Source organism: Canis lupus, chromosome 6 (assembly GCF_048164855.1).
Source record: "Canis lupus baileyi chromosome 6, mCanLup2.hap1, whole genome shotgun sequence".
NCBI classification, from domain to species: Eukaryota; Metazoa; Chordata; class Mammalia; order Carnivora; family Canidae; genus Canis; species Canis lupus.
This window is the reverse complement of record NC_132843.1, coordinates 35,303,963-35,326,723: the sequence shown is the minus strand read 5'-3', so window position 1 is coordinate 35,326,723 and position 22,761 is coordinate 35,303,963. Positions and strand designations below refer to the sequence as shown.

Below are 22,761 nucleotides of genomic sequence, written 5' to 3'. Positions count from 1 at the left end.
AGCTCTCCATTTCCCCTTATTTTTCCTTCCCTCCAATTGCTCTTCCCTTCTCTCTTTTCTGATAGTAACCATATCCCACTTTCAGGTGGGTGAGGCCATTTCCCTGTATGGACTCAGAACTTTATTATTCTAACGTAGGGACCCAGCAGCATCCTGGCCCCTGTATAAACAGGAAAGAATCATCATTTCCAATGAGTTGAGAAGCAGGATAACAATAAAACAGTAATGACTTAATGCTATAGGAAAATAAAAAGGGCAAAAGCAGATTTTTCTGAAAATGAGGATTAAGATTAATTTAGTGTTTCTTTTTAATTAGTCTAGTATTTTTAAGATTTAAAGCAAGTTCATGTCCTTAGGGCTGCATAAGAACTCCACAGTGCACAGATAATCAATCTTTTTAAACAGATGAGAAAACAGAGGCCTAAAAGACCTAGGACAGCCTTTTTTTTTTTTTTTTTTTTTTTTCCAGAAATTGACAAGCTGATCCTAAAATTCCTGTGGGAATGTCAGGTTCCGAGAATAGCTAAAACAGTCTTGAAAAATAACAAAGTTGGAAGTTTCATGCTTTCTGATTTCAAAATTTACTACAAACTCTACAGGAATCAAGAAAGCAGGGCATTGACATAAAGACAGACACAGATGAATAGAATAGACTTGATTGTCCAGGAATAAACCTTATATTTATTGTCTATTGACTTTAGATAAAAGTGCTAAGATAATACAATGGAAAAGAAAAGTCTTTTCAATGAATGGTGCTGGGACAACTGTATATACTGCCCATACAGGGGGAGAAGTAGTAGTATCCCTACTTCACACCATCTGTAGAAGTTACCTCAAAATTGACCATAGACCTAAATGTAACAGCAAAGCTGTAAAACTCTTAGAAGAAAACAGGAGTACATTTTCCTCATCTTTGGTTAAGCAAAGCCTTCTTAGGTATGGCACTAAAACACAAGCAACAACAAAAAAAGGAAATAAATTGAATTTCATCAAAGAAAAAAACTTTAGTGCTTCAAAGGTTACCGCCAAGAAAATAAAAGGACACTCACAGAATGAGAGAAAATCTTTGCAACTCATATATCTGAAAGGGACTTGTATTTCAGAATGTTTCCTACAAAATAATAAGACAAATAACTCAATTTAAAAATGAGTAAAGATTTTAATAGGCATTCCTCCCCCCAAAAATAGGCATATAACCAAAAGCAAGTGAAAAGATGCTCAACATTCTCTCTCTCAAATAAATAAATCTTTTAAAAAATGGGGCACCTGGGTGGCTCAGTCAGTTAAGTGTCTGCCTTTGGCTCAGGTCATGATCTCGGGGTCCTGGGATCAAGCCCTGTATTGGGCTCTGCACTCAGTGGGGAGTCTGCTTGAGGATCTGTGTGCTCTTTCTCTCTCTCTTTCAAATAAATAAATAAATCTTAAAAATTAATGCTCAACATCATTAGCTATTAGGAAAATGCACATCAAGATCACAATGAGATGCCACATCATATCTATCAGGGTGCCTATAACAAAGAAGATGGACAAGAGCAAATGTTGGTGAGAATATGGAAATATGGAAATCCTCATATGTTCCTAGTGCTGTACCTGCTTTAGAAAACAATCTGGAACCTCTTCAAAAAGCTAAACATAGTTACCATATGACCTAGCAATTCCACTCCAAGGCATATATTCAAGAGAACTGAAACACAGGTTCACATAAAAACTTGTACATGACTGCTTATAGCAACATTTTTAATGAAAACCAAAAGTGAAAAGAACCCAAATATCTGTCAGCTGATGAATGAATAAAATCTGATGTATCAATATCATGGAATATTACTTAGTCATAAAAAAGAATGAAATAACAATACATACTATAGCACAAAAAAAAAACCTTGAAAACTTTATGCTAGTTGAAAGAAACTAGACCAAAAGGTCATGTATTATGTGCTTCCATTCATGCAAATTGTCCAGAATAGGCTAAACTAGAAAGAGAAAGTAGGTTAGTAGTTGCTAGGGACTGGAGTTGGCAGAAAAGGAAGAGTAATGGTTTATGGATATAGGATATTTCCTGGGGGGGGTAAGATTATAAAAATGTTCTGAAATTAGATAGTGGTGTTGACCACACAAATCTGCAAATATACTAACAATCACTAAATTATACACTTCAAAAGGGTGAATGTTATGGTGTATAATTATACTTCATTAAATCTGTTATTAAAAGCAAAATAAGAGCTTAAGAGAATTACCAGGGTCACAAAATCATTGACCCAACAACCCAAACAGGATTAGACTAGTCTAGTCACTTAAATTAATTTATATCCCCATTTTCATATTCTTTTTTGTCTTTTCATGTTTCCTATCTTGTTAAGTTTTGTCTATCTTTGAAGCTATTTAAAATCAAGTCTAGAATAAAAAGAGCTATAAATAAACATATAAAACTAATCTAGCCAAATTTTAGTTCCTAACACAACTTGAGACATTTTCTTATTATATTGCATTTCTTTGTTCTTATTTAAAAAAAAAAAAAAAAGGAGGCCATTTTTTCCTGTGCTCTGGCAGTCTCTCTCAATGAAAATGAGATATGAAGAGTAGTTTGTCTAAAATTTTATCTTTGTGGAAGTATTTTCTCCCTTCAAATCTCACCTGGTGAACTAACTCTGTAAAAAAACAAAAACAAAAACAAAAAAGTCACTCAGAACGTGAAGAACACTGAGAAAAGAGTGGATGCTAGTCACTTTAGTTGTTGCGGAGGCCATTATCAGAAGAGGGAGAAGGTGGCCCCTCGCCACTTTCCTGGAGCCTTCTTAAGAGTACAATTCTGGTGCTTCAGGCTCCTCTGAAATAATTTCCAAGAATCACAACCAGTCTCCAGACTCAGCTGGAAAGGCAAAGACTTCCAGTGTCTCCTGGAATCTTGGTGCTAGTGACCCCTCTATACAAAGCCTGGATAGTTCCTAAGAAAGATTCAGAGGTTTCATTACACAGCCACTGACCTATCTGGTCTGCAGGATTGAAGCAAGGGCATGTGGAAAGGAAAGGGTGGTCAGCAACTGAGTCTGACCACTGGTTCTGAGCGTTCCTATGGTGAGGCCGCACAGCTCACAGTCTGGAGAGAGAAAATCCTAAACTGCAGTTCATGATAGCATCAACTCAGAAGTAAGGGGCTGGGAAGAGTTTTCCAAAAACATCTTCCAGTTATGAGAAACTCCTCTATCACATCTCCAGGTCAATTCATTTCTGTGTGACTACTCCTGCTGTTGGCGAGTACTAGAACCTGCTGTAACATAGCACCTCTGAAAAGCTTGATGTGGGATGATGAGCCCTTGAAACAGAGCTGGAGGAACCCAGCGAGTGGATGCTGAACACTGTGAATGCTGAGTCTCATTGAGGGATCTCTGTTATATCAAGGCTGTAGCATTCCTGCTGTGCCCAGGAATTCTTCGTGCCTTTGGCATTAGAGCCTTTACTTTACAGAGAACTCTCTCAGGACCCAGCATGGGAATCTGGGTCCTGGTAATTAATTAACTAATTAATTCCATCCATACATATTTACTGAATGTCTAAGATGTGTTAGGCAATGTGACAGGACCTGGGGATACATATTTCCTACCCTCCTATATTCTGTAAGAGTGAATATTCAGGCTTCTGAAACTTCCTCTTCTAATAGAGCTTAGCAATCACCAATGTGTTCCCACACTTCTCCTGCTCAGGACAAAGATCTCTAATTTCACTCATCCTTTCCTCTAGACAGGCTTCTTGGACTCCCACCATCTTGGCTTGTCCTCTCTGTTCCAGCACTGGGTTTTCAACATTCCCTTTAAAGTGGTACCTGGCCACTTCTAGACCCATGTACTTCCCTAAACTACTGTCTCTCTACCATGGAGCCTGAGATTTCTGTTCTGTTCCTTTTACCTTTTCATTTTGAAGTCACCTAAAACTAAGTGTCAAAGATTGCTAGCTCTTCATTAAAAAAAAAAAAAAAATCCATCACTTTTTTGGGCATGCTGTTAGATTATAATTTCCAGGCTCCTTTTAGTTAGATGGCTCCCAGAATGAATTCTAGCAAGCGGTGTATGAGCAGAAGAGATATGTGCCATTTCTCAGACAAGTATCTGGAGAAGTTGATGTCCTCTGCCATGCCCCTTTTTGTTTTTCTATTTTGATTCAAGGAGGTAAGACCTCAGCAGATGGCAGAGCCACAAGATGGGAGGAGCTTGGGCTCCTGAATCACTACATGGAGAGGTACTAATCACTGACCAGAAACATTTGGCTGTGAACTGTCACATATTTGTGAAGTCTGTCTAGCCTACCCTAACTAATATAAATAACCAGGTCTTCTTTCAGATTAACTGTCATCAACGCAGACCCATCCCAGCCTGTGCCTGTGTGCTTAGCTCATTTCAAATAATTATAGGATTTTGCATTGCTAAGTTTGTGCAAATGGATTTAAATTTTGTGAGGACTTTTTTTTTTTCTTTTTGGTAATATAACCTTCAATTATAATTCAACTTGGCATCTTTCAACATGAGAAAAACGCTCTAAGGAGGCATTTAGACCAGCAGTGTTACACCTGCAACAGCTGGGTATTTGAGGTAAAACGAACAGAAGCTACAAATGCCTAGACAAGAAGAAGTGAGCCCTGACCTCCAGGCATAGAGTGACAGGTAGCTTTGTGTTTGTGTTGTGTTTTGCGTACACATGTTGTCAGAATTCCAGAAATCTTATGCATAAATGAAAAAGTAGTCACAGAGGGGCCATTCATTTCACCCGTGTCTTTTAAAGAGAGTTAGTGTCATAGATTTTGTAGCATAGATCCACACTAAACTGGTCTCTAAAGTAATTATATTTCCTGTTTGTAAAATTTAATTCTGCTAATTCATTCATTTATTCACCCCATCGATTCATCCATTCACAAATATGTATGGATAGCCTCCTGTAGACTCAGCACTGTAGCAAGTTTTATGCAGAATAATAAGAATTAGAAGATATGGCTCCCAGCCCTACCACCTTATAATTTAATGTGGAGGCAAGCTATATATAATGAAAAATAAATGAAATGTCAAGGATTAAATAACAACTTTAGACCATCAAATGAGCAGTACAGGTATTAAGTGTCAAAGAGTTTTCAGAAAGGAGATTGATAAATCAATTCAATTTAAGTAATACAGTATTCATTGAGCACCCACCATGTGACATTAGATGAATCTGTTCTGATGGTTGTTTTAAGATTTTAATTTCAATAAGCATTTATTTTGTGGCTCATCTATGCTAAGCACTGGGGATAAGGATGGTGCAGGAAGCTGACTGAAGAGAAAAAGAGAGTGAATGACCGATGTTAGGATGATAATGGCAATGGTATTGTCCACTTCAAAAGCTTGGCCTATTTCATAAAGTCTTTGAGGGCAAGTGCTGCTCCTTTACATTTCTTTGTTTCTCTCTCTCATCATCTGAGTCACATCCCTGAAGTCCCCCTTGGCTCCCTGTAGCTTGGTTTATAAGCTCTCTCACAGGATGGCTGGTAAGCAAAGGGGATCCGCATTGTCAGCAATGTCAGATAGTGATGTATTTATACACCTTCTCCTTGACATCTAGGGGCAACAAAAGGAAGATAAAATCCTTTGGTCTCCTTGAGTGAGACAGCAGGTGTATACATATCAGATAGGCACTATCCAGAGTAGGAGGGAAACAAAATCCTCATCGTGCACCTAAAATTCATTTTTCACATGGGAAAGAATGGTTATATGGAAATATTTAGTGTGAATAAATGTTTAACTGGTGTGGAATTAGTGTTCATGTTGTATGTGTGGTAACAGTACCATGGTTATGAATGGGAATTCCCTTGCTATTTGGAGATATATGCCAAAATAGGTTGCAGTAAATGATCATGTTGCCTGCGATCTACTTTTCAAATAGGTCATCAAATTTGGTAAATTTTGATGGTAACAGTATATGGATGTTCATCATATTATTCTTTCAAATTTTCTGTACTTTTCAACATTTTCAAAGGAAAATGGTGGTTAGAAAAGGCCTATTTACCATATGTGATATGGGGCAACTCAAAGGCTATGTTGAATGCTCCCCACCCACCTCCACCCACCCCTAGTCCACTCTACCCCTACCTCTACTTTCTCTGCCTCCAACCCAATTTACCTGAAGAAACCGGTTTTATTCATATTAAAATGTACACACAGCAAATGGTGTTAGCAATTAGTCAGACTATATTATGCACAAATGAATATCTAATACACATGATGGTTAGAACTGATGTAAGGAAAGAACATGAAAGTTTACATGGGACTCATGTGTCTCCATGTGCATGAGAGAGAGAGAGAGAGAGAGAGAGAGAGAGAGATGGAGGTGAGAGTAAAGCTTCAGAGCAGTGTTGTTCAATGAACTTTTTGCAGTGATGTAAATATTGTGCATCTGTGCTATCCAGTGTGGTAGCCATTAGCCATGTCTAACTACTGGGTATTTTAAACATGTCCAGTGTGACTAAAGAACCGAACTATAGTTGACCCTTGAACAACAAGTTTTAACTGCATGGGTCCACTTATACACACATTTTTTCCAATAAATAGAGTACTGTATAGTAAATGTATTTTTTTCTTCCTTATGGTTTTAATTTTTTTTTTTTTTTTTTTTTTTTATTTGTGATAGTCACAGAGAGAGAGAGAGAGAGAGAGGCGGAGACATAGGCAGAAGCAGGCTCCATGCACTGGGAGCCCGATGTGGGATTCGATCCTGGGTCTCCAGGATCGCGCCCTGGGCCAAAGGCAGGCGCCAAACCGCTGCGCCACCCAGGGATCCCCCTTCCTTATGGTTTTAACATTTTCTTTTCTCTAGCTTACTTTATTGTAAGAATATAGCATATAATACATATAATACACAAAATATGTGTTAATCAACTGTTTATGTTATTGGTAAGACTTCTTTCTGGTCAACTGTAGGTTATTAGTACTTAAGTTTTGGGGAGTGAAAGATTATACGTGGATTTTTGACCATATGGGGACTCAGCACCCCTAACCCTTTATTGTTCAAAGTCAACTGAAACTTTATCTAATTTTGATTAATTCAAACTTAAATAGCCACATGTGGCTAGTGGCTACCATAGTGAACTAGGGAGCTCCAGAGGGACATTAGCCCATGAAAAGGACATGAATCAGAATAACTAGCTTTTATAAACAAGTTAGTAACTGCAGAGTGAACATTTCCTAGGGAATTTAAAATTTAAAAGATATGTTAAGATGTAGGGGCACCTGGGTGGTTCAGTGGTACAACATTTGCCTTTGGCTCAGCTTGTGATCCCGGGATACTGGGATCAATTCCTGCATCAGGCTCCTTGTGGGGACCAAAACCCAAAGATATGTTAAGATGTATAACTGGTTTGGAAAGAATGAAAGAGGAAAAGTGGTGATTCTTAATGGTACATACTACTCAGCATACTTGTCCCTCGGTACTATTTCTGAGTGTTCAAGTCACATTTATTGCAGAGCATATCAGCCCAGCATCAAATCTCTCCTTATTGTTTATACATGCAGCATATTTATCCATGGAGTATAGTAAATGATGGGCTATTATGACAAAATAGGTGGATTATAGGTGGTGGGATACATCAATGCCCAGGATCTTTCCAGGCCCTTTGAGTGGGTTAAATGCCACAGGAAAGGGGTCATGTTACCCACTTCTCTTCCTTCCTCCCCCCCACCCCATCTCCACCAAAAGCTTTAGCCAAGAGGAAAAAGCTGCCTCGCCCAGGTAACTGTGAGCTGAAGTGCTGCCCGCCCGCCCCCCCCCCCCCCCCCCAGGGCACAGCAGTCACTTCCCTGCAGCAAAGATGATGCTAGAAACACAAAGGATCAGGAAAAGACTATTCCTGAGATGGGTCTGTTTGGCCTCAAAAGCTAGAATCTCCAAAGTCTATCTCCTGCTGACTTTATGTATTTATATTTTTTTCAACTTTTCAGTGTCATCGCTCCTGTCTGAACAAAGGATGAGAAAGTTCAGTCTCATCCCAGAACAGACAGAAGAGCACAGAATCGTCAGTGCTGCACACCACCACAGACCCCGCCATGAATCCTCATGCTGGGAAGGGTAAGGTGGGAGGGAGGGAACCTATCAAAGTGAGAGGCAGCTAATACCCCCCAAAGCAAGAGAATTAAACTAAAATAACATTATTAGCTCAAGTGAGGAAGGGGAATCTTCTTAGGGTGTCAGATTAAACAGTTTTGCTCAGTTTTATATATTTAAGACCTGTCTGTACTTTATGGCCTTTGTGGAGTTAAGTGGATTCATATGTTAAATTAAAAATTGGGGGCAGAAGCAGGATTCTGATTGTTTCTAGTATTACATGGCAGGACACAAGGGGCCCTGGAATCACAATTGGAAGGCCTGGCCTCCAATCCACAACCCTTCCTTCTGGTACTGTCCAAATGCCTGGAGCAATCATTCCAATATTCACCCAATCTCCTACCCTGAGTGGTTGTGGCAGCCCTTTGTAAGCAGGGTAGAGAATGAAGCCTTAAGCTCCTAACCTAGCAGTTATCCAACTTGAGGAGTATGCTCAGAGTTACCTGAAGGGTCAGTTACAACTTCCACAGTAGGCTTGGAGTGGAACTTGAAGATGTGCATTTCTAACAAGTTCCCTGCTGCTGCTGGTCTGGGGACCACTCTTGGAAAACAAAGGCCGCATGCCATTCACTGTATGTAATATATTAATTGTTCTTCTATGCCTCTAGAATGGCCTTCGTTATGTATCATCCTTGGGAGAATAGAGAAAAATCAGTCACTCAAATCATTTTCTCTAAGACTTTATTGTCTCATGGATCCCAGGCTGGTGGCGAGGATCAATGGAGAGGAACATGTGAGGTGCATTTAGCACCACAATGCAGCATCAAGATACATGCCTTTGTAATGATCAACAATCTATTGCTGGAGTCTTCTTACATTTGCTCTTTGCTTTATATTTGGGCTGTTGAATTTCTTTGTTTTAGGAGAAGTGGCCTTAAACATGAGCCATGCATCAAAATCCTCTCCAAGTCTTGTTAAACACAGATTGCTGGCTTGCTGGGCCCCATTCCCACATGCAGCATCTGGGGTAAGACCTGAGAACAGGCATTTCTAACAGGTGGGAGAGATGCTGCGTGTCCTGGGAACCACACTCTGAAAGGACTGGTCTATTCGTCTCAGCTTTCTTTGTCTCCTACTTGCATAGCCTCTAGTCCAGAGGTCAGCAAATTATGACCATCTGTTTTACTAAATAAAGTCTTATTGCAACACAGCTGCTCCCATTCATTTATGTATTGTCTGTGGCTGCTTTCAAACTACAATGATGGAGTTGAGTGCCTGCAACAGAGACAGAATAGCCTGCAAAGCCTAAAATATTTACTATCTGGCCCATTATAGAAAAAGCTGGCCATCTCCAGCTCTAGTCTTCTTTCTTTCCTTTACACATAACATTTATTAAACATCTTCCATAAACTTAATATATATTTTTGCATTTTACCTTCACAATCATATAGATGGATTGTGGGCCCCTTCTGGATCACTGGGTCAAGTAATTTGCCCAAGGGTACACAGAATCTGAATCATGCATAATGAAATGGTGAGGCTCCTTATTTTCCAAAATTATGCCGAATTTCAAAATGATGAGAGCAGAGCATCCAACCAAGTGGGGGGCATTCTCAGTGCAGGGTCCTGTGTGACCTCACAGGTCACACATCCGGACCAGAGCAAGTATCCGGTTCTGACCTGGCCGGCTCTGAGGTCCGGAACTATTGCCTGCATGGCTGATCCACCAAGCTCATACACCGTGGCCAGCATGCATTGCCACAGCCAACTAATGCAGTTTTCTTTTGGAGATGGAATCTTCTTTTATGAGAAACGACACCAAGTCTATTACCGATATCCCTGAACCATGCTCTCCCTTAGACTTCATTATCTTCTTGGGGGAGAAATGTCATCTCTGTATTCCCAAAAAAGCTTGGCATGTGGAAGCTACTCAATAAACATAATTACTTATCTTTTTAAAAAAATTGCTCCCCTTGTCCTAGAAAGGCTTTTTTAAAAAAAGTTTTTCTGCAAATTATTGTTGAATTAGTAGGTATCAATAAAGGCTAGAGTGAAGCCAGACATGGCAGGCAATACTCTTGTAATTCTACCAAGGAGAAAGTGGAGCAATAAAGACATTATACCTAACCTGCCACCACCCAAAATTTCGTGGAGGACCCCAAACTACAACCCATGATCTTCTAATGTGAATCCCATGGCTGTCTCCCCAGACTTGTGGCAGAGAGCATTTCCATTTGGGCATTCATCCCATCAGTATTGAGGAGTAAGTGACAGCAGTTCAACAACATGGGCAAAGCCAAGCGAGTGATCATTTTAAAGAATGCAGCATCTCATGTTATTTGATCACTATATTCTCTGAGCATTTAATCCTTTCAAATATTTTGCAATCACTTCCTCTAATTACAGAGAAAACACATTGGAGTGATGTGCGTGCTCCGGAGCATCCCCTCCTGTTTCCTTGTCTCTGTTTAATCAAGAATTTGAATCACCTTTCAGCTTCCTAATCCTATAATCCTAAAAGGAATTTACTCTGCTCCAAACTCTGCTCAGCGAGATTCTGTACAGTAGAACCTGGAGCCCATGCATGGACTGTGAGAAGGGAGGATGAATCCCAGAGGCAGGCTTCCTTCCAGAAACTCAGAAAATTTTGGCCCCTGGAGATATTCTCTTCTAGCTAACATTCTGAAGATGTGGACCTGGGATCCCTGCAGCAGATTTACCTGGAGAGCTCGTTAAAATTCTAACTTTCAGGGTCTCATTCCAGCCATACTAAGTTCGAGTTTAGAGACAGGGCATCTATCATCTATCTACATTTAAATTTTCCTAAGTGATTCTCACGTGTACCAAAACTGAAAATCAAGTGGCTATCCATCTCACTGTATGTTCACTGTATTTCTGTGTTACACCTAGGAAATTCACCAGAGGTTAACATTATACCCTAGTTTAAAGATTATGATTTATAGGGGTGACAGGATGGCTCAGTTGGGTAAGCATCTGACTCTTGATCTCAGATCAGGTCTTGATTTCAGGGTTGTGAGTTCAAGCCCCATGTTGGGTCCCTTGCTGGGCATGGAGCCTACTCAGAAAGAAAATTTAAAAAAATAAGGATTGTGATTTATAAATAGATAGATCCCATTAATGGTGTAGCTAAGGAGGCCCTTGATTACTATGGATTGTTGCTGTGGGACCCAGAAAGAATGGGAAGGGGCAATAAAATGGGTATCTCCATGCTTCTACCCAGGCTAGGTTACAGGCAAAGGTGACTTGAATTAGTACTCATCTGAATTTACAGTCAGGGTGTCTGCTTCTAGAAGTCTGGGCACCATGACTACATTGCACCCACCAGCTTTTCTACAACAGCCCGTACTTCCAATATTCTCACTTACTCTCTCCATGTAACACTGCCGTGTCCTAGAAATCTCAACATTTTAATATCCAAATTATACTAATTCAGCACATCCAGAAATACGTTAAAATCCTTTCTCAGGCCATGGGTCTGTATGTCTTGTTCAGTGAATATGGTAACCATAACTCAGATGAAAAGCTCACAGCTCAGGACTAGACTGTCTTCCCACATTACCTCCATCTAAAAAGATGACCTCGTTTTACCACCACACATCTGCTCTTGTTCATCTGCCGCTAGTTACACGTCTGCTCACTCTTTTCTATTTACCTATTCTCTGAGAGCAGGAACAGCGTTTCCTCGTTTTCTCCCTCTCACAGATGCACCTGCAGTGTTTCTCACACAACTCAATTAATGCCATAAACTGGTAAGAGATGATGGCCCCTGCTTGATTTGAGGAACTCATCAGTAAAATGAGCTGATGTGTCCCAGACCACATGCTGGGAGGAATACGGATTTGTAACACACCTTCTCATCAGCCCCGGGTCGCTAAATAGGGCAGACTTTTTTTTTTTTTTTCTCAGAGCCTCCATATGTTCAACTCACATGGATCAATAGAAACACCATATTGTCTCCACAAAAGCTTTAGATCTTCACCCTTTCTAATATACAGAAAGTCCCAGATTGTTTTTTCTCAAATGTAGTGATGCCCTGAAGCTTCGGCTTACAGTTTGGGAGAGGGAAGCAGCCCGTGGCGAGCTTCACAGCCACAGACTGGGATATAACTCAACGTAGAACTTAAAAGCAGAGAAACGCACCAACTCTGGAGCTCAAACACAAGCTCAACCTCTGTAGTGCTCTTCGGCTAAAGGCAGAAAATCCAAAGTTAGAAGCACACAGCTGCCCAGCCAGAAGCGAAGCAGAGTCCCAACAGGAGTGAGCCAACATGCTCTGGGCGACAGCTGGGTAAACATTTCTGATAAAGCCTCACAGTTTTGATAGAAACTCATGTGTGTGTGATGGTACAGTCGGGTGGATTGATAGCTGCTTAAATATCTGTAAGCAGAGTATCGGGTAAGGACACTGGCCAACTGGAGCAGAGGAAAAGGAACACAAATAAAGATGGTGGTGAACGTGTTACGTGACTGCCTGGAAGAAGAACATGGACATTCAGCCTGGAGAATCGAACTGTGGATGGAGAGTGGGGAGATGGAGGATGGCAGTTCTCTTCCAATACATCAAAGACTAAGGTGTGGAAGAGGGACTGGGCTCAGACTGTTTGGTCTACTGGGCAGAAATAAGCTAATGGGTGAAAGGTACCAGGAGACAGACTTCAGCTAAAATGAAGTGTTTTACTGAAAATCAGAATGGTTCAGGAATGGAAGAAGCTACTGGAAATTTCCAAAGAGGTAAAATGTCCCTTTTGTCAGAGGTAGTTCTTCATTAGATGAGAAGTCAGAACAATGGACCTCCCAGACACCTTTCAACTCCGATTCAAAGATTCTGTGTGCTGAGAGCCTGCTCCCATCATCTCCCCCGTACCACCCTGCTCATCCCACCTGCCAGGAGTAGTCAGTGAAGTAAGTAACAATCAGTCATGGTAAGAGGATCAAATGTTACAGGAATGTAGTACCCACAAAGCCCCGCTGTGAGGGTATGTTCCTCTCCAATGCTTCTACTGATGGAGTGATGGTGTTCTCATCAGGGAATGTGTGTAGGGAGGGTGGGGTGAACAGGGAGGAATGAAGAATTGACTTTTGCCCCCTTCCCCCATTATATTAAATATTATACCAAATCTCTTTAAAGAAGTCTTTGGACTTGCCACTTGATATATTAACAAATAGCTTATAATGTTTCCCAAATGTTCTTTTCTCGTTGGCTGAAATAAATAAAACTAAATATTTTAGTTTCCCTGGAGAGAAGTCACTTGGTCCTCAAATTATACGCTGAACACTACATTGCTAAGTTTATAAGTCATCCTAAAATCTTAGCCACTTACCCAGTTAGAAGAAAAGATGGTGATTTATGGAGAGATTACAACTTAACACCACTGCCACCTTCCCACTTGGAGGCAGCGTGGGGTTGTGGAAAGAACCCTCATGTGTGAGTCCAACTACTTTCTCCAACAACTTGCTGTGGCACCTAGGGCAGCCATTTCACTTCCTCTGTGAAAGGCTACTGCTAATTCGTACCCCAACCATCATCATGGAGAAGACTGAACACCACTTGAATACCTAATTACATTTGAGGACCAAACTCAGAGAAGGAAAATAGATTCAAAATTCAAGGTACTTTCTGCTGGTCTTAATTTTTCAAATTCTCCATGACTTGGATAAAGACTTCTATCCATGGTATCTGATGTAAAATCATAATTTTTCACTTATGTTTTTAACAGTGGGTTGGGTCTAAATGATCTTCTGTTCTCAGCGGCTGAAATCCATTTAGATTCTCTTGATGGCCCTTTGTTGATTCATGGAGACTTGTATACCGCACTTGATTCATTCCTATACAATATTTAATTGAATGAAATGGGAGAACGTGTTTTTCCAAATGCCTTAGATGACTCTGGAAATAACCATGGAGAGTTAATATTTTTAAGTCTACAATCTACATATCACTGTGGACATAGCTGACAGAAATTCTATATTCCTATAATTAATCAACATAATCATTTTCTTTTCCTCCTTATGATTCCTAACTGAGCACCAAGGGGGTCTTTCCCGCATACAAATGAAACTCCATGACTATCCAACAAGCTAAGTATTACTACCTCAATTAAGGTCAGTGCTACACTGAGGGGTAAAAAGAAAAAAAAAATGATCTGTGTAAGGTCACCAGGGACATGATCAGTCTAGGCATCCCCTGTTTACTAGGGAGGCAAACTGCAAGTCTCCTCTGGGAGGAATATGTAAAACACATTTATATTTACAATTGCTTCCTGCACGGCTGGCTAAATTAATGTCATTTTGCCAAGCTTCACAAAGGAAAAGAGAGTTGCATTTCCTGAATTCTCTGGCTGGTTCTGGCAAACAGCTTGCAGAGAAGAGCAGTGACTTATTTAAGGAGATGAGTTAGGAATCTATGCGGCTGCTGAACGGAAACTCAACTGTCATTAGAACAGCTCTTTATTTTTAATTTCAGTCCTCAATCACCTCCTTGCTCTCGAAGGTCCTTTGCTTCAACTTTCAGCTTTCCTGCACCTTAGGTTCTCGCTGACTGCAGATCAAGAATGCAGATCTGAAATTTAGGTGTGCCCCACTGTCTGTTTAACCTTGGAGCAAAGACATGGACAGTCTGGCATGTCCAATATGTAAGGCAGAAACTCTCAAACTGCTTAGACCATAAAGGAACAAGAAAAACTGCATTTTTCATTGTAACTGTTCACACATAGCCGTGTATATTATGTGTCTGCTTCACGTACAATAAAATAATAATTTTATGAAACAAAATGTTTAGTGTGATGCATTTTTATTTTCCCCACCCCCTCCCTCTTTCTTTTCATTCATTCATTCATTAATTCATTCATTCATTCTTTTGCTAGTAGTAACCTACTACATTAAATTCACAATCTGCTAATGGATCATAAGTCTCCATTTGGAAAAAAAAAATCCAGTATAAAGAACAAAAGTGAAAGACTTTTTTGCCACTACAGAAAGGCCACATTGGGGTGAAGAAAGTACATGGATTCAGCATCCAGCAACCAAGAGTTTATTCCCATTGACCACCAGTTTTTTTTTTTTTTGTTTTGTTTTTTTGTTTTTTTGTTTTTAATTTTTATTTATTTATGATAGTCACAGAGAGAGAGAGAGAGGCAGAGACATAGGCAGAGGGAGAAGCAGGCTCCATGCACCAGGAGCCCGACGTGGGATTCGATCCCGGGTCTCCAGGATCGCGCCCTGGGCCAAAGGCAGGCGCCAAACCGCTGCGCCACCCAGGGATCCCTGACCACCAGTTTTGCACCAATTAGAAAGCAGGATGAATGGGATGCCTGGGTGGCTCAGCAACTGAGCATCTGCCTTTGGCTCAGGGTGTGATCCTGGGGTCCCGGGACTGAGTCCTGCATCAGGCTCCCTGCATGGAGCCTGCTTCTCCCTCTGCCTATGTCTCTGCCTCTGTCTCTCTCTCTCTCTGTGTCTCTCAGGAATAAATAAATAAAACCAAGAAGAAAGAAAGAAGAAAGAAAAAAAGAAAGAAAGAAAGAAAGAAAGAAAGAAAGAAAGAAAGAAAGAAAGAAAGAAAGGAAGGAAGGAAGGAAGGAAGGAAGGAAGGAAGGAAGGAAGGAAGGAAGGAAGAAAGAAAGAAAGAAAGAAAGAAAGAAAGAAAGAAAGAAAGAAAGAAGAAAGAAAGATCTGGAAGATTCTTACCTCTTCTGAGGTGAAGATGAAGGCTCCTGGCCAGTCTGCTTGAATCTCCCCTCCCACAGTTACAGGTTGTATGTACTTGGGCAAATTACTGAACTTCTTTATGCTTTAGCTTCTTCATCTCGCAAGTGAAGCATTCACAGAATCTACTCTCAAGGGTTATTTTGAGGATTTGGTGAGTTAACATACAAAAAGTGCTTAGAACAGTGCCAATGCTTGGCCTTTAGTAAGCTGTCAGTAATGTTATCTGATATTTTTAAAATTGAAGTGATAGCATCTGTTCTAACTACCAAATTGTTCACTTAGGTTTTTTGTTTGTTTTTCAGAAGATGGAAGGAATTGAATGGGGAGAAATGACTCCAAGTTGTTCTGGGAACAAGACTGGTGATGTCATTTGACCACAAGCTCTTTCTGAGTTAGCAATGGTTTCTGAAATAGTCATTCTAATCCTAGATGGCAGAAGTTTCAAGTAGAAAATTTCAGTGGATATGGCTAACAATCACATAGCACTGATCAGGGCTCATTTGAAATACTGTGCCAAATTCTGAGGACATTGTTTAGAATCACAGAGACCAGAAGAATCTATTCTAGGGAAAGGTGAACAGAACTGAGAAGGAGATGGAGACTGTATCATTTAAGGCTTGCCTGGGAAAACAAGAGGTATTTAGCTTGGAGATGGGAAGATTTAGGGGAACCTTGATAACTGCTTTCAAATGGTTGAAAAATTATTGTGTGGGTGAGGAAGACAAATTAGTGTGTAGGAGTTACGATAGAACCAGTAGATAGAAGTTTCAATGAAATAGATTTGAACTCTATATAGAGACTAATTTCCAAACAATAAAAGCTGTCTAGCTACAAAATAAGTTGCCTGGCCCAACAGGAAGCTCTCTGTCACTGGAAATAGTCCAGCAGAGATGAGATGACCTAGTAGGTGTGCCTAATTGAATTCTTAAATTAGTAGAAAGATCAAATCAGATAGAGCTTCTGTAGAGCTAAAATTCTACATGATGTCATAGACAAATGGGCTTTAAAAGGCCTAAAGCTATGCCCATATGCAAAGTGACATTATTTCAATGCTGGCTTGCACCTGCCTACTCCACCCAGAAAGTCTCCAGAAGTCTCCAGAAGACATTTCATTTCCCATCCTTAATTCCTATACAAGACCAGCCCTAAAGTTCCTGGAGAAATTAAAACTTGGGTAGCCATATGACTCTCTACTGACAAAACAGCTTGGTCTTTTGCAACAGAACTTCTTCTTGTCTACAGTGAAGAGCCAGGGGAGTTTTGTTTTGCTTTGTTTTGTTTCAGCCTTTTAATAGCAAACAAACACTTTGGAGATAATTTGGGCTCCGTATAAACGGCTCACTCCCTCTCATGCCTAAAAACTGTCAAAACGTTTGAATATAAAAGGATTGTTCAGGATTCACTTTATGAGACATTTGAGCTTAATTTCTGCTGTTTTTTTCTCACACTGAGGGGGACCCAAGGTTTCCTCCTCCCTTCAGCTTTTTTGTTTGTTCGTTTGTTTTTTAATTTTTTTTTTCCCTTCAGCTTTGAGTCTGGGTTTCTCAATTCGTAGGTGGGTTTGATTAATATGTCTTCGTTGATCATGTGCAAACTCTTTTGAGAAAGCGAAAAGCAATGTTCAAATGTTCAAAAATACTGTCTTTCACAGTTCGCATCTCAAGACATTTAAAACAAAAATCTCCGTGAAAAGACATGTGACCTGAAGAGGAAAAATGTGCCTCGGTTACACAGAACCAAGATCTTCTGGCATTTCTGAAGCAGGATGGTGAATTGGTCAGCTAAACAGGGAAAGGAAAAACAGAAGCCTAAGCAATAGCCCAGGAAATCTGATATTTATAGCCAATTGGAATCACAGACACCTCAGACACATTGTTTTTTATCAGGAATAGGACATTCACAGCCTGTGTTAACTGCAGAGTTACTTGTTTCCCTTAAGTGGAATAGACCCAAACATGGCAAGTCTAGAAGCTGCAGCTGGAGCAAAACCCCATTATATGACTTCCTCTCAAGCCAAGGTTGGATTAAATTATAATGAGATCCTATCCCACTCCTACGGACAGGAAGGAGGAAAACAGGTGGGGAGAAAGGATTACAATGAAAAGGATTAGAAAGTGCTTGGCAAGAAGTAGTGCACTTAACACTATATTTATACTTATTTAGACTTGCTTGTTTTGTGTCTGTTCTGCTCTAAGACACCAGGCATTGCACTGGAATATAATCAGTCCACCACAGTGTCTGGACCAAAGTAGATACAATGCACATTTGTTATAAGTTCTATCCTCCACCATTTTCTATCAAAATCCTGCTCTATCTTTAAGACCCAACTCATCTGGCTTTGCTTCTGCACACCTTTTTACCTGGCAGACGCAGGGGCATTGCCTATAGTGTAAGATCGTATCCATATCTGCAAAGAGAACAGGGTGGAACTGAGCATTTCCACCTGAACACTAGGTCTAAGGAAGGAAAACAAACAAATGAGGACTTCAGAAATAGACTGAAGGCCTATTTCTCAGTTTCCTCAAATGCTTCACCAACAGTAGGCACTTAATAAAATTTGCTGACTGAATATGTGTGATAAAATGTAGATCAAACATGGATGACCAAATGAGTGAGTACATATAGTGCTTTTGTCTTATTTCATTTGGTCTGATGTGCTTCTCCTTCTTGTCAACATTTTGGCATTTTGTGTTTGCCAAGAACTCTAGACTTGGAACCAGAAGACTCATGTAAATTCCAAGCCAGTAGGGTCACTAACTAATATTTGGAGCTTGGGAGAATCTTTTAAGCTCTTGATTTTTAGTTCCTTAGTGTTAAAACTTGGATAAAAACAATTACCTGATTAGGCTACTGGTTTGATGTGAAAATTAAATGCAACAATTATTAGGAAATTGCCTTTTAAGTAACAAAGTACTATTAAACTTAAGGTGGATAAGTTATAGTCTAAAGGTCACTCCTTCACCTTTCTTCTGCCAGTTGCAGGCTTAGGTTACTTTGAGGGATCCCCTAAATTAAAGAACAGAGAAAAATGGGCATATTTGTCCTAATAACAACTTGATAATACATCATTTTGATAGGATATACACAAACATCTCAGAGTGCTCCAAGATTCCTCTGGAAATGGTTTCCCTATTTTGTTAAAATTTCCTCACCAGGCAGAGAGTAACAGCAGCAAAAACTGGATGGCAGAAGAATCTAGTAACATACAGAATTAATTACCTCTCTATGTTTTATAAAGGTGTTCTTATCCTGCTTTTCACATAAGAACCCAAAGATACAGATGCAATGAAATGCTGGGACACCTGCACCCCGATGTTTCTAGCAGCAATGTCCACAATAGCCAAACTGTGGAAAGAGTCTCGGTGTCCATCGAAAGATGAATGGATAAGGAAGATGTTGTTTATGTATACAATGGAATATTACTCAGCCATTAGAAATGACAAATACCCACCATTTGCTTCGACATGGATGGAACTGGAGGGTATTATGCTGAGTGAAATAGGTCAATCGGAGAAGGACAAACATTATATGGTCTCATTAATTTGGGGAATATAAAAAATAGTGAAAGGGAATAAAGGGGAAAGGAGAAAAAAATAAGTGGGAAATATCAGAAAGGGAGATGGAACATGAAAGACTCCTAACTCTGGGAAACAAACTAGGGGTGGTGGAAGGGGAGGGGGGCAGGGGGATGGGAGTGATTGGGTGACGGGCACTGAGGTGGGCACTTGATGGGATGAGCACTGGGTGTTGTTCTATATGTTGGCAAATTGAACACCAATAAAAAATAAATTTATAAAAAAATACTGGAATAAGAATACATAAAACAACATATCCTCCATTAAATGCTGGGAGAAACTATACTATCCAATGAAGAGGGAGAAAATTCTCAGGAAAAGTTGGAATTTTGGAAGAATTTCTTAAGGCCAATTATTTATCAAAATCATGGAACGGAGCTTCTCCACATTAGAGGGCAGTGAATTCATGACATCTAAATTTAACAGGACTTTTATCTGTCCCTTCTATGTATACCTGGATAATATATATATATATATATATATATATATATATATATATATATCACAAGGCCTTACTTCAAGAGTTTAACATAGCAATCTGCTGAGACCCTCACAACAGAATGTAAAAAATGGGGATCTCAGTTTCAGCTCCTTAAGTGAAAAGCCAGTGCTTTCACATCCAGGAGTCACTCTTGCCACCCCTTAGCAATGCTCGAGGTCTCTGGGGCAGATGATGACTTGAGCATTGCAAGATAGCGTTTCTTATGTACACTTACCACATGACTGGGGCCTAACTGAGCTCTTCAGGGAATTAAAACAGTATAAATCAACTGATCAAGTCGTTTTTTGGTTGTTTATTGGTTTTTAGGACATGAGTAGGGATGATAAATAAGACTCTTAATGACAGCTCTTAAGCTCTTAAGGGAAGAATGAACATCTTGGTACAAAGTTAACTTCCCCTTTTGATTCTTTCCCTCCTAGTTTGGCAAGAAAATGGAACATTTTTAAAGCCTTTACAGGCCTATTGTGGCCCCTAGAGATTAATGAAAGAATCGGAGAAATCCTAAAAGCATCAGAAAAATTGTTTATCTCTGTTTTGAAATGCTAAGGGGAAAAAAAGGTGGGAAGGATGCAGCTTTACAGTAAGAGGGGGAAAAAATCAAAATTTGTTAGGGAAGATATTCAACTTTCAAGTCAATTAAGCCTACAGTTAAATGAAATCAGCTGGCTGTTATTCTTCCAGAATAAAAAAATTATGAGAGAGAGAAGCTTCCACTTACTGGTGAGTAGCCAGGGGTGTTATGTGAGACTCCTTACACCTCTGGGAGAGTATGAGTGGGCACCACTTGGGACATGGATCAAGCCATTTCTCTAGTCCCCAAGCAGAAGGTTTCAAGCCAAAGGCAGTCAGCTGACTTGACTCCCAGGAAGGATTGGCTGTCAACTCTTTCTAGACCCTCTTTCTTTGTACCTTTTTCTTGGACCTCCAATTTACTATCAATCGGTTTCTATGCTCCAAACCCCTGGGCAAGCTGTCACTGGCATCGATGTTATTAATCTTCAGTGGCCATGTCAATGACAGTCACTGCTCATATAAGTCAACACAAGGGATAAACATAATAGAGGGGTATTAGGCCGTGAGTAGACAAGGTTAAGTCTGAGGAAATGAACAGGCTGATTGTCACCGTTTTAATAAAAGCACAAAGCTCCTTTATCTGCTATATAACTTTTTATTTTTCACCAATGGGAAGCCTATTCCTTTTGGTACGAATTCAATTCATAAAGCTTTAGGGAAGATAAATCTTTAGCTAAAGAACAGAGAGAACTGTATCAGCTTCGAACACTATTTCAGAGGATCCTGTAAAAAGGTTCCTCCAAGCACTGATCCGAACAAAACAAAACCGCTGAGTGTGCTCTGAAAGTGGCCTATATGTGACATCTGATGAGCTGCTAAGAACACACCTTCATGCAGGCAGAGCTAACTGCTTCGAAAAGGGATGTAATTCTTGGTTTGGGTTTCATTAGTTCTATTTCTCACCAACTAAAGTGCATGGCTGCATGCTCAACCCATACAATTCAACTCTCTGGAGGCTTGGTGTAGAAGCTTATCATCTTCCAGGGTAGAGAATAGGACCACTCTGGACTTGTCTATGAAGGAAGGGGCTGGGACGCTGTCATCTAGGATGGAGACTGAATTCTCCTCTAATGCGTAAGTTCCTTATTGAGGCCAGAAAATGATTTCTTCTATTTGTTGGTTCAGATCTTTTCTAGTTTGTCTCTCCTTTGTTGGCCCCAAGAACCCTACCTTCTTCCAACTCAGCCCTTATTATTTTGGAGCCTGCGTTCCCAATACTTGCAATTGGATGTCCTGCCACTGCTCCTCTATGTGATCTTCATCTGACCACCTTGGATTAGGCCTTTAACATCCATCTGTTCTTTCCCGACTTGGATAAGTCCTGGGCATCCTGGGCAAAGCTGGCCACTGCCTCATTGTATTTTCTGCCTGTGCCTTCTCTTGTATTTAGTGGTCCAAGATTTCTATCCATCCTGGGTGTTCACTCTAGAATAACTGATCCTAGCCAGTGCTTGCTGCTGTCTTCTTATCCTGAAGACCTGCTACAGCCCTTGCCTCAGCCTTTGCACATTCCACCCTGCTTTCCCACACTTGAGCCCCAGTTGAAAAAGCCTTCTGCTCTGTCATCTTGTTACTGGAGCTGCTTTTTCTGCCATAAGAGTAAGAGTCTCTAGTCTTTTCAAGAAGGGAATTCCCAAGTAATCTTTTTCATACTCAAAATAGAGAGAGCTATAAACACCTGGTTGGCTGGACCAATGTGCCAACCAGGAGACTGGGGACTTCCCCGACTGAGAACAGCAGCCCAGTTGATGAAGGAGGTGTGACTGCTGTATGTCAGTGACTCATGGCCTCAGATGAATGGTGCAAGACTCTCTTCAGTCATCAAATACTTCCTAAGGGTTCACTGGGTGCCAGGCACTGCGCGAGGTAGGGGAGTTTAAAAAGCCTTCTTTTAAATGGTACCTCCCTTGTATCAGGCAGTTTACATTGGTCGTTTCTAATCCTTCTAGTAGCACTCAAAGGGAGTTCATGTCCCCATGTGACAAAGGAGCAACCCAAGGTTAAATAATTTTCTCAAGATCATACACCTACTAAAAGGAAGAACAAAATTCAGACCGAATTCAATCTCACACCAGCTTCAAGGTCTTCCCAAATACCACATGGTGACCACTACTTACTCATTCACCAATTTATTCATTCAGTCAGCAAGTGTTCCTGAGAGTCTACTGCACCAGGGTCTTTGCTAAGTTCAGTGTGGAAGATCTCTCATCAGGAATTAGAGGGTCACTTTGGAGGTGCATAACGGGAAACTCTTTGGGAGATTTAGAAAAGCTGTTACTTATGTGGGGCATCAAACCGAATAGTTAGCATCCTTTTAATTAACAACAA

At 40.3% G+C, this 22,761-nt stretch overlaps 1 protein-coding gene across 9 annotated transcripts in view; it reads right to left on the bottom strand.

Moving 5' to 3' along the window:
* Window positions 1-22,761, bottom strand: part of SETBP1 (SET binding protein 1) — a 358,380-nt gene that overhangs the window by 137,891 nt on the left and 197,728 nt on the right. The gene's annotated exons all lie outside the window — the stretch shown is intronic.